Genomic DNA, 17,252 nt, shown 5'->3' on the forward strand with positions numbered 1-17,252 from the left:
CCTTTCACAATAACCCTATGAAATGTAACCACCTCACATCAGCATTTCTGTTTTCCGAGGCCCAGCATTTAAGTCAGATCTTGATAAGCGGCGGAAATCCGCTGGTTCCAAAGCCTGTGTCCTTCACAACTGTGTCCTTTCTCAGGGAGGTTATGCAACATCAGCCAAAGAAGCAAGTATAGCTTTCCCACACTTCAAGGTCTCACCTTCACAACGGCCAAAGAGCATCTTCCCCACATGTGTGTCAGATCCTCCTGCTTCAGGTGAATGGAGGCAAAGAGAGGCAGGTGGATAGGGCAGTTCTGTGTGCACTGAGTGTCAAGTGGGTTTCCAAGCCTCGTGGGTGCTATCTGTGTCCTCCAGCTCCAACCAGCCCTATCAGGCAATGCTTTTGACCTTTTTCCATTTCTCTTGTCCTTGATTTATTTCCCATAGCTCCAGGCACCACCCTGCAGACTACTTCTGGTTCTCCCCTTTCTTGATAGGTTTCCTCCATCTTTCTTTTTTAAAAAATTCTGGTTCTTCAAAATTTTCTCTCCTAATACATTATTTCTCTTGACACAGCACTGCACTTCCTGGAAACTCTTCTTTATTCATCCTTTGCAGACATGAGTCACAGTGAAAAGTTGTAGTTGAAGGGTCCTCATCTGAACTCTCCAGAACATCAATGATAAACGCACACGTGCGGGCAGGTCAGAAAGTGGGAGAAGCCACGGAAAGATGTGCACGATGCTATGATTTTTCTTGCCCCCGATTAGGATGTCTGCTCCTAGCCCTATTGGATCATCCAAGACTCCTGGGTCACTCTAAGAAAGTGGAGTTCAAGACAGCAAAGCATACCTGTTCAACAGTCTCACCTTCAGCCTTTCCTTTGCAGCAGAGTCACTATGCTACATTAATCTCCTTCTCATCTGAGGAAACCCTGGAAGCTTTTTATTTTATTCTGTCTCCCATTTCTAGACAATACAATAAGCCAGCTGGCACACTATCTACTTCACATGCAATCCCCAATCGTCTCATCTCTCCGAGATGTTCAGAGATGTGTGTTTTTAACACAGGACCTATCACCAAGGCAGCTGGAGGTTAGCAACATGTTCTATGACTTGGCATTAAGAGCTCCTGGGAAGCAATGCAGGTGGAGGCAAAGGCCACAGGGCTATACAGGAGTTAAGGGGGACTTTCTGGGAAGTGAAGCCCATTGGTCAGAACACACACACTCTGTCACCCTTTCTGTGGGCCAGGCCCACATCGTCAGACTTCCCTACCTCCAGTCCCCACAACACACTCAAACTACTGCTTCCTTCACGTACTAGAAAACAGAAAATGAAAGAGAACCATGGATATCACTTAATCTGCAGTTGGGAAAGACATTATGTATAACTTTTGGCCTTGTTTACTCATCCCACAAACCATACCAGACAGTTTCAGACATTTGCTGAATACAACCAGCTTTTGTAAATGCCAGAACACTGATTCATTTCTTCACAGCATGTTAACTTATCCTTTGGCAAGAGAACTCCTAAATCATTACCCTTAACCATGGCTAAAATACCACATCAGGTGATCGGAATTTTGACACAAGCTATACTTTCCCTAATTTGCTCTCCATCCGTAGGGTTCTCTGGAAGGTTCTGGGTTTGATGGTTTGTGTGCCTTTTGTGGCAATGACCCACCAATTCTACAAACTCAACAGGAGTTTAATATCTCAGAAACAACTGTTTTTATGTACACATATAATTAAAATTCTACACATGCAGTAGAAATTCATGCTTGGGAAAAATTATTCAATTATGGATCAACCATTTCACAAATATATAAAGAAGCTGATCCCAGCTACCATAATCATGTGGAAATATTCTCCAAATGTCTCATAAACTTTTGAAAGGCCAGAGATCTGTTTGACTTATCATTATCAAAAGGGGTATGACCTCTTCCTTCAGTTTTGCTAAGGGCTCAAATTGTCTAACTTTGCAGATAAAGGGACTGACCATACACTGGGATTTTGGTGCTGCCTACTATTGTTTGTTTCTTTTTCAAGAGGCTAGGTTTTTGGGACAGGATAGTAGACACTGGTGTACTCCACACAGACCCCAGTTTTAGGGCCAATGCATCCATCTCTGGCTGCTCTTGGCTCACAGGAAAGGTCCTAGCCAGCTGCAAGACACTGCTTCACCCAAGGGCATGCCCCAAGAAGGAGTTGCTAAGCTGCCAACGGCTGGCTGATTCGGGGTTACACAGGTCCAGGCCCTTGTCTCAGCTGTGGACAACTCAGAAAGCCATCCCAGCTCCAGAGCTCCCCATAAGGGCAGCTGGGACCTCAGCTGCAGCTACACTGCTGGTCAGCTTCTCCTCTATCCAACCCTGCCACCCTCCTTTCTTCGCCCCTAAAATCCTTCAGCACCCAACTCCTGGTGTTAGCGTGCTTCTAGGGAGCCCAGTCAAAGACAGGCAGTTTTCTAAATATTAAGTTATTTATTTCACTTGTTCTGAGAAAGTTAAGGGCCCCACAGAGACACGTTCTACCAGAAGTTCTTTGAAGGTGAAAACAATCTTTGAAAAAATATTTTTAATTCAGTTTAAAAATTACAAATTTTTGATAATCAGTTCAGATCACTTTCTGAACACCAAGCCAATGCAGTCAACAGGGACAGGAGTTAAATGGTGCCCAGGAGTTTCACAGTTTCACAAGCAAGGGAGGTGAGACATCACCGGGCTGGGGATTTGCAAGGCACAACATCACGTGGCATTAAACACTGACACCAAAGCACAGGATGCTAGATCTGGAGTTTTCAACCTTAACCATCAGAGTCTGCCCCTCCCCACCTAAGACATACATGCTTTATAACCTCAAATCCTAGCAAGTCTTCATTCTGACGCTGCTAGAAAAGAACAGTTCTACATATAGTATGAAAATGCGTCATGAACACTTTGTCCGCAACATTTCAAACTTTTAATAACAGGGAACCATTCCTGAAGCTGATAGATTATTGAAGACTGTAGTATTGACTGCAGCCCCGAGAAAGCAGATGGCAGGCAGGCCTGAGCAGGAATCCAGAGCTGCCGCTACTGCACTGCCCAGGAGGCAGCACCATCTTCCAGAAAATTTCGAGGAACTGCCTAGTAGTCATCCAGGCTCCAGTCCAATTTAGGGTCCTGGGGCAGAGTTAGGGATGTCATAGGAATGCAAGTCAAAGGAAATGCAGGCACTTGCAGTGTCTGTATCTTATTATCAGAGGTTTCGGTGCAGGATGTTAAAAATGTAGATAATGTACTCCATATGAAAAATGCAACTTAAAATCATACTACTACTTAACATTTTACACTTTTTTCGCATTGTCTCATTTGACCCTCATAGCCCTCCCTGTGAGGACCAGTTTGGTAGTATTATCTCAACTGTATGACTGATTAAGAGACTTGCCCAGGATCACACAACTGACCAATGTTGGGGTCAGATTGCCAGATTCTTGGTTCAGGGTCCTTTCCTATAAAATTATGCCAATTTGCCTGGCTGGAGTGGCTCAGTTGGTTGGAGCACCATCCCGTGCACCAAAAGGTTGCCAGTTCGATTCCCAGTCAAGGCACATACCTGGGTAACGGGTTCAATCCCTGGTCAGGGTGTGTACAAAAGGTAACCGATTGATCTCTCTTTCTCTCCCTTCCTCTCTCTCAGCATGTCCTCGGGTGAGGATTAAAAAAATAATACAATAAAATTATGTCAATTTGCAATTTTTGTATATATTTCTCCAGGCTTATGTGCAAAGCCCCAAAACTTTGTTTCCCTCCCTCTCCTTTTCTGGCCCCGCCTTCATACTACAGATCTATATTTCATAGGAACAAGGTCTATCAATAGCAGGTGGTCCTAAAAAAGGCCACAAACCACCATCAAAGGTCAGTTTCTGTCTGTCTGTCTCTCTCAGTGACTCAAAACAACCCAGATCCTGCTGATACAGACCACAACTTCTGAAGTGCAGTTGACAAGCAGCTAAGGGGATCAAGTTCTATGACTACCAGTACTCCATGTCTGTAACTAACCTGGTTCATATCAGCCACATACACAAGAGAGAGAAAAAAAAGAAAAAGTTTTAAACAGCTCACCAATTTCTTAGACAGTCATTGTTCTCAGAAAAGCCTTTCCGCTCTGGTCAGTAGGTTCTGCCACTGTTATTTGAAGTACTTGTTGGATTTCACTCTTGCCAAGTTGGCATTCTGTGTCTGCAATGCGAAAATGCTTGGACGGAAGAGATCAGATGGGGATTTTCATGGTTTCAGTAACAGAAGCAAGCATCCCTCTGCTGCAGGTGGATGTATTACAGCTTGTGGGAGTGCTAATGAGAGCTAATTACTCTATTTACTCCATTAGCCAACCAGCCATCAACAAGAAATGCCCAGTAAAACTTGCTGGGTTCTCAGGCTTTGTTTCAAAGGGTTGTTGCCAAAATGATTTGGCTGAAGTGATCAACACAGGGCTGCTCAACTGGGTTGTTATCTCAGGATCGCAAAGCATAGTCTTTAGTCCTTTGTATCCTGAAAATCAATAGCCGGGTCAGAACCAATTTTATTCTTCTACACTCCCTTTACCATTATCACCACTACCGCCTCTGCCCCAAACGTCCACTTTGGCTGCAAATTAAGAAACTAAATGATAGGCCTGGAATTTTAGGAAAACAAATGTCCACTGACTATTAAAATTGGGTGTGGGCCCGGCCGGGCGTGGCTCAGCGGTTGGGCGTCAAACTGGGATCCAGGCGATCAGGGTTCGGTTCCCAGTCAGGGCACATGCCCGGGTTGCGGGCTCGATCAATGACTCTCTCATCATTGATGTTTCTGTCTCTCTCTCTTTCTCCCCCTCCTTTCCTCTCTCTGAAATCAATAAAGATATATTTAAAATAAAATAAAATAAATAAAATAAAATAAAATAAATTGGGTGTGATATTTTACAATGCCCTACACTCAATTGCAATAGTCACAAGATTTGGCCAACGGTTCACTCACTTTGATCCTTGAATTCTAGACCTAAGAAGGAACTTAGAAACCATGCAAATTTCATTTAATCACGGATACTTAACTGTATCCACATTCAGTGCAAAGCATATACACATAGGGCATGCATTATATAAAAACGCAACTAACTTGTGAATTTATATAAATTATACTTTAAAAGAACTTCCCATCCTTATTGCCCTATTCCTACCAAGGGCTGGGGGGGTAAGGGGTTGGAAAAACCATAGGGCAACAGATCTAAATTTCCCAGAATAGGAGCTAGAAGGTTAGTTATTAACCCAATGAAGCCCCATCCACATTAACCTTTCCCATATTCCAATATACTAAGATGATGTATTGTTGAAAATGCAAACCTGGCTTCAGGGACCAAAAAAGAAAGAAGGTGCAAAACATATTTTAAAGAAGATTCCCAACAGGTGTTATCTTTAACTCCATAAAAACAAGATTGCATTGGATTATAATATTCTAAGAAAACAACATTTATAATTACTTGGCTCGATTTATTAAAATGGAAAAGTCTGAGCAAACATACAGTACTTTTTATGTGGTTAACAAGATCTAGCATAAAACCAATCAAATCTAACCCAACTTATATGTGGTATAAAAAACAATTTACTCAACAACTTTTCTCCTGGGTTATTTAACAACGTTGTCTTTTCTCATGATTTTCTACCTTTTTTTTTTTCCTTTTGAAGACTGCTCTATTACCTGAATTCTTATTATACATGGACAAGTAACAACTCCATGAATGATGCCAAAAATCTCAACTATGTGTAAAGGAATGACTGAGTGACTGCCATTCCAAAGAGCTGTCTGTGCTTTTTACACAAACACATAGACAATACATGTTTTATTTTGGCTGTGAGAAATGTCCTAAGCTGGGAGTTCATCGCGAAATTTTCTAAGCAGAAGGATTTAAGAGAATCAGGTGACATCCTTAACAGGAAAGAAAAACTATGGAACAGGAAAACAAGTAGGTCAGATAAAAAAAGCGTTTCTTGCACTTAAATATTCCGAATATTTACTAAAAGTTTACAAGACTGAACAGGTTTACCAGTTATCCTAAAATTTTTAAACAAAAAAGAACAGCAGCATTTTCAACTTTGAGGCTAGGAAACAATCATTACTGAGCCCCTATAATGAATGAGCTGGGTACTGTGCTAGGCATCTTGAATGTATTATCTTAATTTAATATTCCTACAAGGTAAACACTGTCCCCATCTCACAGGTGAGAAAACCAAGGCTCAGGCTGGGTTAAATAATAAAGTCGCAATGTTAAGACATGACCAAGTTCGATTCCATCCAAGATACGTCTGACTCCAAAACTTAAAATAGTTGCTGCTACCCTCTGACCCAATAGCACTGCCAAGAAATTACAATGAGAGAATTGTTTCATAAGTAGAAAGGATCGGGTCTGGAGTCAGGAGCTCTAGATTTGAGTTGTGCTTCTGTTGAGTGGCAGTTTCCCCCAGATGAATGGAGAGGAAAGTAGTATTTAATCTCCTAAGGTTGAGCTGAGAAGCATATGAAGATGCCCCAGAGAAAGGGCTTTGCAAAACAGATGGACGCCCATTGCTATTGCTACCTCCCTATCCTTGGCTAATGCGGCTGGAGGACTGCGATAGGGCTGTGGGTTGCTGTGAGTCCACCCAGGACAGGTGTTGTCTTGAGCAGGCTGAGCAAGAGACAGAGCCTGGAGCGTATGAGAAAACTTGGGGAGTGAGGAGTGGAGGAGACTTTGCCACAGTCTGCTCAGTCTACTTTCGCATGCACTAAACAAATAAAAAAATTGTTGTGGGTTAACTCTGTGCCAGGCATAGCCCCAGTTTGCCCCAGTAGTTGGTTCCCGACACTGTGCCACTTGGGCATCTATGGAAGTTCCCTGACTTTAGGAAGCTCTGGTCCATCCTGAGCAAAAGTAAATTCAAAACCAAACCAAAGGAGGCTCGGCCCACATCAATTTTCCTCTCTTTCTATCTCTCTCTCTCTCTTTCTCTGACACACACACACACACACACACACACACACACACACACACACGAAGGTTTTCCATGGTATATAGTGGGTGGCCATATTAGAATAAGCACTTAAGGCCCATTTATCCACATTAGGAGACTCTACAGTGGTCATTTGGGGATTGAATTTTTTTAAAGACTGATGACACAGTATAGTGACTTCCAGAGCAGAAAGGGTTCATGTCAGTATAGACAAAGATCAAAGACCCCAGGTAGAAAAGAAAATCAACAGATTTGACTAAAAGAAATTTTAAACTTCTATATCACTAAAAACAATATTAAAAGATAAAACAAATAAAAAATTAAGAAAAAACTATGTGAAATACTTGCAGTAACTATGAGTGAGGATTAATAAGTGAAATACATAAAACTAGAATTTATGACAAGAAAACTGATACCCAATAGATAAAATGGGCAAAATACATGAAGTTTGTTAAAAACAGGAAATATAGCCAATAGTCATATAAACATGTCTGATCTCATTAATATCAAATAAAAAAGAAGAGAAAAACAAAATATGCCTAGAAAATTATCAAATATTATTAAAATGAAAATATCACTCTGCTAATGGCAACAAAAGTTAATAGAAACTTTTGGCAACTACCAGCAATATTGACTGAGATATCCATACATGTCTACATCCTTTGGTTCTACTTCCGATCATCCATTGCAAAGATAAGAACAATCTGAAATACAGAAAATGCTGGCTGCATAAAGATACTCATCAAGTATTGAAAACCGGCTGTGTATGTTCAGCAACGGTGAGGCAGGTTAGTAAGCTAGAAAAATTCCTTGGCAAATGGAGAAACTGAGACAGACAGCTGAAACTGGCTGAGCAATTTACAGCCAGACACAAAAGTTCACCAGGGCAGAAAGCCCCAGATGCCTAGCAATGAGCGAAACTGGCGCCGGACCTCACCCCCAGGGTGACCTTTCCTCCCCTGGCATATCCCTGGTCATGCAGTTCAGACCCCCTAACCTTTCCTCCCTAGAGATAACATGTAGGTCTCAGTTGTATTTCAGCTCCAGGCCCAGAAAATCAGCAAAACCAGGTGGGAGACAAGACACCAGGACCAGCTTCCATGACTAATGACCCTCTAGCCCTGGAAATCTGATTAATCTTCTGCTGAAACCTCCCCTAAATTCCCAGCCTTTAAAAACCCTCAAAACAAAGGACCCAGGGCCCTCAAGGGAGTACATCCTCACCTTTCCCTTCCCCTTCTCTTCCCCCAGGCATGAATCTCCTAAACTCTAAGGGTCCCCATGAAACTTACAACCAGGGGAGCAATGGGGAGCAGCAGCTCCTCTCAGGCTAACCTCCTGAACCTATCTCCAAGGTCCGCTTTTCTGACTCTCCAGTGAGCTAAAGCAGCTCCACCTAGGCTCTCTCCTGTAGCTTCTTCTATCCTAGGCTCTTCCTTGTTTCACTGTCCCCTCTTTAAACGTACTCTCAGAATCACCTGGACTCATGTGAAATCTTTCCTGCACGAAATCAACAACCCACACACCACTGGCTGGCCCTAGGCAGACCTGAGCAGGGCCAGGTCCCCCTTCCAATAACAATGGGATTGAATAAATCATGAAACAAATATAGATGGAATATTTTACAGTTCTTAGAAATAATATTTACAGACATTTTAATTGTGTGGGGAAAGGCAAATAAAATATGTTAAGTAAAAAAAAAAGCAGAACACAAAAATCATGTACTCAGAATATTTTGAATATAGAAAAAAGCCCTGGCCATTGTGGTTCAGTTGGTTGAACACTGTCCCATGCACTGAGGGCTACTGGTTAGATTCCTGGTCAGAGTGCATGCCCAGGTTTCAGGCTCCATCCCGGGAGGGGGCATGCAGGAGACAGCTGATCAATGTTCAGCTCTCACATCAATGTTTCTCTTTCTCTCTCTCTCTCCCTTCCTCTCTCTCTAAAAAAAAAAAAAAAAAAAAAAATCAAAAAGATTTTTTTAAATATGGAAAAAATATCTGAATGAAAGAAATGAAAGGAAACACACCAACACTAGTTGTACCTTTCTTTGTGTAGTAGGGTTACTGATTACTTTCACTGTGTCTTTATGTTTTTTTCTCTACTACTCAAATCTTCTAAGTGGTACATATATTACTTTTATGATTACGAAAAATTTGCGTAACAATCTCAACTGCAAATCTACAATAAACAATAGATGGAAATCCAACAGCTCTCCACACCACTCCCACAAACACCAAAGCACTGTGCAATAGGCAGGCGTGGCAGTAAACAAGGGGAAAGGTGGCTCTGTCTTAAATCTAGAACTAGAAAAACATTAGGTTTCTTGATGTGAAAACAAACATTTTTCATGTCCCACTTACCAAAACAGAATTTGGAAATTCACTAATTAAAACATCCTCCATCAGAAGAGGATTTAAAAGCACACACCAAAATTATCTCCACAGAATAAACTAGTTAAGCAAGCAGGAAGTTTACCAGAAACACCCTAAAAATTAATGATTGTTTTCACAGCTCTGATAAACCCATGCCAGCTCATGTCAGTACACAGTGTAACACACACTAACAATCTCCAGTGAGTCTTTCGCCACTTCTAAACAGGAGACCATGAAATCCTTAGCATTAGGCTTTTCCTTGGCAAGTATCTCAAACGCTGCTGAAATTAATCCTTTTGGCGTTCACCCTCTCGAAAGCTGATTTTGCAATCTCTGAGATGGTTTTCTTAGAGTAACAGTTAACTAGGCCAAACTCATTGCATTCATTATCTTGTTTCATCTCCACAACCCTATGAGGCAGGGCTCCTCAACTTTGGCACAACTGACATTTGGGGCTGGGTAACTCTTTGCTATGGTGGCTGTCCATGCATTATAAGGTGTTTAGGAGCATCCCTGGACCCTACTCACTAAATGTCAGTCGTGCCTCCACCCCTACTTACGACACACACACAAATGTATTTCCTGACATTGCCAAATGATTCCTCCAAGGCAAAATCACCCTGGTTGAAAACCATGCTACAAAGTACATACTGTTATTGGCTCCATTTTACAAATGAGGAAACTGAGACACAGCTAGAGGCCCAGCTAACTCCAAAGCCCAAGACTCTATATCGTAATTGTGCACAGGTAGGAGACATATCTTATAGTATAACTGATTCACACCCATCTTTTCCACTTGAGTCTCCTTTGCATCCCCATGGAGCCTCATCTAGGCCTCAATACATATTGGTTGAGTGAACCATTATTCTGATCATATAAACATTGAGTCCCTGCTGAGTCACAGGGCCTAGCAACAAAGGCACAGTCAATGGCTTTCAACAAGTATATAATCTACTTGGAGAAATAAGACATAACCAGAGATAATCTATTTGCAGTGTCAGTTTTGGAGAAAACTCTGTTTCTTCACCTGTAAAATGGAGATAACGCTAGTGCTGCCCTCATAATGAACCGAGACAGTGCAAGCAAATTTCCTTTCAAAAAGCACAATTTCAAAAACCAACTACATACCAATTGTGTGGCAATAAATAGGCACAGGCATTGGAAGAATCACAGCATCTCAGAATCACTGGGCTAGAAGAACCTTAGAAAATGACCTGAGCTCAGCACCCTCTTGGTACTTGAGCATTTAAAAATTTCATTACCTGAATTCACAGGCTGAGCTCTGACTGAGGCTCTTAGCAAAGTTTCCTGAACTGCTTTAAGTGGGCCTGGAGGAAAGGAGGGTTTGAGCAAAGAGAAGAGCAACAAAAAAAGGAGAAAGGTTGAGAGGACCTAAAGCACTCTAGGGGTGCAGTGCCTGGTCTGAGCACAGGGGACAGGGGAAGACAAACTTGGAGAAAGAGGTCAAGGTCACAAGAGGTCACAAAGTGATCTCAGGTGACCAGTAGTGACACTGGCCAGGTGAGACCTAAGAAATATTTCTCCTAAAAAAGCAACCAAGGGCTGCTACGAAGCATACATCAACTTGCAGTATGAAGGTGGAAACTTAATTTCTCAGATAAAAGATCAGCATTCCTAATTGCTTCACAGCACTCCCTCAGATACTTGATTTAAATTTACATAAGTGAAAGTGATGATTTTGCCAGAACAAAGAGTCTGCCCTAAAAGCAAACCCAAATTAAATTCCTCCCCAAGTCCATGGGTACTCCTGTTCTCTAGGGCACCAGCCCAGCAAAACAGAAGCCCAGAGTAGCCAGATCTTCTCTTTGTAAAACTTGAATTTCAACAGGTGAAATCTCCTACACTTTAAGTATTGGCTTAAATTTCTTAAAATACATACTGTGTAGGTCAAACCAGTCTCCAAGCAGTCTCCACACCAGGACTCAGTATGAGAAGTCTGCTTTAAGCTACAGCCTACAGGAGATCAAAAAAAGCAGGTAAGGTGGCCTCATATCAAAAGTTTATTTAAAAGATTTGTCTGGCCATGAGGTGTAGAAACAAGTATAAAATTAACTGCAGGGTATATACCAGAGATGACAGGGATGTGAACTGAGGTAATGGTAGAGGCAATAGAGAGTTATTAAAAATATATTTGAAAGGCAAAAATTACAGTGCTGATGGCCAGGAGAGAGTTCCTAGGATACCAGACACAAACCTGCCCCATCGCAAACTTTGATAATGAAGGTGAGTCTTTAAGACCAGAGGGAAAATCAGAGGCTTAAAAGTGACCTCTCTAACTTCTGAGAACAGGGCCACCTTCAGGGATTTGTGACTCACGTCGTCACACAGAACCCTATGCTCAGAAAGGCTCCACAGTTGGTTTAATGCTCTGCTGTCAATGTCTTGAGATTCTTCATAAGTGTAACTTTGAACTTGTTTGTGAATGAGATCTGATGGGACAAGGGAAAGTGCGTGTGAGCAGAGGAGAACCCAGTCAGTGTGTGTGGCCACACCATTTCTTGCCACCCCATTCCTACATAGTGTTTGCAGTGCCCAGGAGCACAGAACTCTGTGGATTCGTGATGTATGGGGAGTTCAGCAAGACTAGTTGAAAGTGTGTCACGAAACCTGAGTAAGCAGATGGGGGGGTGCTGACAGCGCCAAGAAGCCATGCTTTCCATTCGAACCAATAAAACACAAACAACCAAGGATTCCTATCACATCCTCTCTTACTCCCATTACCTCCCTGTATTAGCCACCCACTTATGCTAAACATGATGAGATAGAAGAAAACGGAAAGATAAGAGAAACCCATAGTTCTTTTTCCTTTCAGTCCTTCCTTACACCAGCCCTTCCTTCTGTAAACCAGATTGATCAAATGCACAAATCAAGAAGTGAAATAAAAGTAGTGAGTTAGCTTTGTGCAGTGTTCCCACTGTTTTGGTAAAAACAATATAAATATACATATGCAAAATAGGAAGTGTGTCATTTCTGTGATTCTGCGTACATGTTAAAAGCTCTTATTTTTGCATTTAAAACTGGCATTGTACGATATAAAGGTGAACAGTAAAGTTCATGCTAACAATTTTCCTTTTTCTTCACTTACAATGATATTAAATAGCAAATAAACACCATGATGAGTCAAGAGGGAGACTGCAGACAAAAAGGAGAAACTTTTATGTTAGTACATTTAACACACTTTTTTCCTGCTTTTAAATTTACTTTTTTATTTGAGAGAGAGAAACATCGATCTGCTGCTCCACCCATTTATGCATTCATTAGCTGACTCTTGTATGTGCCCTGACCAGGTACTGAATCCACAACCCTGACAAATCGGGACGGCGCTCCAACGGAGCACCCAGCCAGGGTTTTTAAACGAAGGGCCCCATAATTTCATTTTACACTGGGCTCCTCAATGCCTTATCTGGCCCCACGGAGAATCATTTAATTCAGGAGTATGATGTCTGTCTAAATATGCTACACACACTTAGATTAAGTTTTCCCTGATGTCTTTCAAAGCAACCCCCAAGAGACCCGCCTATGGATTGATGGGAGAGGAGCTGATTTATAGTACCACACAGTTAATTACTGAATTGCTTCAGTCCCTTTCTCCCATCCCCCTAACGTCATTACAACAGCAAGTCTGCTGAAACATCACGACCCAATGTCTTTCCAACTAAAGATCTCTCTTGAAATAATCAGTTAAACTGAAGACCAAAAAAAAACTTACCAGGAGCAACAATTAATGCAGCGGCCTCTCCACTGACAACTTCCTTAAAGTGTTCCCGGTGCTTTGGTGGTTCGGTTTTAACCAAACCCACACTGTGGTTCCAGAACCAGGCTGTTTCTCACCACTCAGAGCGCTCAGGTTTTCCCTGGGCAGTTGTTCTGCAAACCATTAAGTCGGGTTGTCTAAAAATTCCTCCTTTAAATACAGTCAAGTTTTCCTTTGTCTCATGTCATTCTCCCCTTCTGTGTGCCACCACTACTTTCCACTGCAATACATTAATTTCCTGCCCGGAGACACATCCGGGCAAATGTGTCAGTTTGTGTTGTTTAGATGAGACACTTCTGTCATTCTTTCCAATTTTTCCTCTGAACCAATAACCCCGAGAGCCAGCCTCTCAGGAGCCTGAGTTGCTTGTCTGTAAATGCTGTTTCGCTGCCTCCCATCAGACAGAAAACAATGCAGACTGCCTGAGGTGAACTTACTCAACCTACCCCTTCCAATCACATTTTTTTCTCTTTTCCCCTATCCTTTCTTTCATCCCAACTGAAGAAGGTTCTGACGGATTTCAAGGCTAACCTACCACTCTCCACTTGACTGTGAATCTATTCCTGTCCTTTGTACCCATTCCCCTCTCTTTTGAGTCTCTCATATCACCCTGTCCACCTGCACCTTCCTCGAACCCAGGCTGTCACATCACAGCACGTCCCTGCTTGTTCGATTCCTTGAAAGGCTGGGCCAATGGGGCCGCCTGGAATTCATCACCTCCCATGTATTTCTCAAACTCCTGCACTCTGGGCTTCATCTCCGCTGCGCTAGTGAAACCGCTCTCCAAGTTCACGAATGACCTGGCAGCTGGACCGGGGCAGTTTCTCAGAGCCGACCTCATAATGGGTCGCAGAGCAGGATGGCACGGACCACCCACTTCGGCCGGGTGTTTTTTCCCTTTGCCACCACCATCCTCTGATTCTCGGGCGTTCCCACTCTACCTCCTCTAATAACTTCTCCCTGGCCTGACCGTGTCTAAATGTCAAGAGTTCACCAAATGCCATGTTCAGTAAGTCCTCACTTAATATCCCCAACAGGTTCTTGGAAACTGCAACTTTAGGTGATATGACATATAAGGAAACCGCTTTTACTGCAGGCTAATCGATATAGACAAAAGTTAAGTTCCTATGGCTTATTTCTGGTCACAAAAAATCACTAAACTAAATAAGACTCAAAACACTTCTAATATTAAATGTTAAAATAAATGTGAGCTACACATACATTTTTAAAAGATTAATAAAAATTAAGATGATGATTTTCCAACCCACTTATTCCAGTTCAGGACTGCAGATGGTCAGAGACTATCCTGGCATCTCAGGGCCCCAGGCAGGCACCCACCCTGGACAGGACATCTTTCCATCATAGGGGACATTCACGCCCACACCCACACTCACTGAGACTGAGACATCTTTGGGATATGGAAGGAAACCAGAGGACTGGATAAAACCCAGCAGACATGGGGAGAATGTGCAGACTCCACACAGACCGTGGCCCCGGTTGGAAATCAAATTTCTTTTCCCTCATCAAAGTTACAACGAAAAGACATTATTGGAGAACCTGCGATGCTTCCTTCTCTTTTTAGCCTGGATCCTCTTCTTTGGCAAGTCCAACAACTCTCATTCTTTATGTAACATCCCTATGGAGATGATCCATCACTCTAGGGCTTTGCCTAAACTCCAAATGTATATTTCTAAATTCCTGCTTAACATCTTCATGGGGATAAGATCAACTAGCAGTTCTTAACGGCTTTTAACATGCCAAGCACAAAGCTAAGCCACAGGCAGAAATATAAAGAGGCTGAGGATATTGACCCTAAAAACTGTACCTGCATTTAAATTCTGAGTCCAACATACACAATGAGTGACCTGGGAAATTCAATTAGCCAGTCTGTGCCTCAGATGCCTCATTTGTAATATAGGAATAATAATAGTACCTTTTCTTATGGCTGATGTAGACATTAAATCTAAATTAAAATAAAGAAGGTTCTGCCTGGCCAGGCATGGCTCAGTGGTTGAGCATCGATCTAGGATCCAGGAGATTGTGGTTTGATTCCTGGTCAGGGCACATGCCCGGGTTGCGGGCTCAATCCCCAGTCGGGGGCATGCAGGAGGCAGCCAATCAATGACTCTCATCATTGATGTTTTTATCTCTCTCTCTCCCTTCCTCTCTCTGAAATCAATAAAGATATATTTAAAAAATTTTTTTAAAGTAAGGTGCTCAGAAGAGTGCTTAGTGCGCCAAGTTCTATGTAAGCATTAGCTATTATTATTGTTGCTATTCTCCTAAAAGCCTAATGAGACAGGTACTACTATTTTACCCATTTGTACACTGAGAAAACAAACGTAGGCTATTGTGGGTCATGATGGAATCTCAAACTCCACATGTTCAAATCTTAATTCATCATGTTTCCATAAAATTTCAACTTTCGCTTGTGTGCCTTTCTTGATTAAGGATGTTCTATCCCTCCCCACTCCCTTTTTGCCACATATACTCCAGCTAACATCCAATATACTTCCCAGAGTCATCTTCATAAAATAATAGTTCTCATATCCCTCCCCACCCTACACCAAAAAAATAGCTTATTTTAAAGCATAATCTTGTCACTCTCTTCAAAATCCTCTAAGATCTGGCTCCAGTATATCTTACCTCTCTTAATGATATTGATTTTTCTATCTTTTCTTCCTCTAAATCTTACCAAATTCTATATTCTGCTCCAAACCCAAATGTGCTCATCTCCCCCACTGTCTCGTCAACATCTCCTCCCCATCCTTCAATGCCCATTCAAATCCCACCTCCTCAAGTGGGACCTCCTAAACCCAATCCTTTGCTCAAGTGACTAGTCTAGTTCATAGCATGATCTTCCCCACCTATTTCCAAAAGGCCCAACAAACTGATTTTTTAAAATTTAATATTTTTCATATTTCAAGAATAATGCATTAAATGTTATAAAATAGACATTATGCTGTAAAAAAAAGTCCCCTTCATCTTTCCTGCTGCCCCAATCTCATTCCCCCAAATCACCCCATTTAACAATTCTTTATACAATGACAAATATATAAAGTACGCATGCGTGCTTGGTTGTTTTCTTCTTAAAATATATATCAGAGACATCGTATAAATCAGTACCTTTTTTCAACTTTTTAACAGATAAATAGTATTTTAAATCTGTTCTTTATTACAATTACGTACAGGGAGGGTCATCCCCTTCCTCCCTGAATCGCTTGCCTATGAATGTTCTTAAGGGTAAAGAACATTTTTATTTGCCCTCACATTTCCAAAAGGACCTCATACCAAGGCCAAGAATTGCTTAACAAGTGTTTAATGAAATAATAACAGTATCTGTCATTAATCCAGTGCTCATTCTGTCCCAGGAAAACAGCTGTTAGAGCTTCACATATATTAGCACATTTATTCCTCATAATCACCCAATCATTCCCATTTCACAGAAGACAAAAATCACACAGCTAGTAAGGTCAAGGGAGTCTAATCCACTTTGTCCAACTCTGGAGCTCACTCCTTTCATTCCTATGCTATAGCTAATAATTTTTCATAAGGACAGCCTTTGCTTTTTCAACTGAAGTTGGAGAACACAAGAGCTCCAAGTATTCTGGTTTAGGCGGGTGGGTCGAGGATAAGAAATGAGCATCAAAATAAACACCAAGAAGATGGGGGCGAGTGGTTGCAGCTATAAAACTAATCAACCATTCAGTCATTCAATCTATGTTTACTGAGAACTTACTGGAATCTAAATTACTTGCCTCCTCCTCCACACTCGCCCCACTACAGGCTTGCCACTACATTCTCCTTCAATAATAATTGCCACCATTTGTTGAATAATCTATGTGACAAATGTGCCATTATTTTTATTAACAATTTCTAATTATTTCTAATACTGACAAAAATTCTATGAGACAAATATCAGTACCACCATTTCACAGATGGGAAAACTGAGACTGAGAGATGCTGAATTACTTGCCAATATTAGGCTATAATAGCAAAGCCAGGATTCAAGTAGAGTTTGTAGGGCAAAGTCCAATCCCTTTTTCTGTCATACACAATGCTGCCTTCTCTTAGAAAAGAGAACAATAATGACTTTTTCAAAAT

The 17,252-nt window shown here is 41.7% G+C and overlaps 1 protein-coding gene across 13 annotated transcripts in view; it reads right to left on the bottom strand.

Annotated features, from left to right (window-relative positions):
* The window catches only part of PPFIBP1 (PPFIA binding protein 1), a 158,386-nt gene that overhangs the window by 135,292 nt on the left and 5,842 nt on the right, over positions 1-17,252 (bottom strand). The window contains exon 2 of one of the 13 annotated variants that reach the window (XM_081124764.1): positions 11,274-11,347. The exons of the other annotated variants lie outside the window; for them this stretch is intronic. The gene's annotated coding sequence lies outside the window, so the exon portion shown is untranslated. The remainder of the gene's footprint in view (positions 1-11,273; positions 11,348-17,252) is intronic. 13 annotated transcript variants of the gene reach the window in all.

Source organism: Miniopterus schreibersii, assembly GCF_964146895.1.
Source record: "Miniopterus schreibersii genome assembly, chromosome: 2".
Classification (NCBI taxonomy): domain Eukaryota; kingdom Metazoa; phylum Chordata; class Mammalia; order Chiroptera; family Miniopteridae; genus Miniopterus; species Miniopterus schreibersii.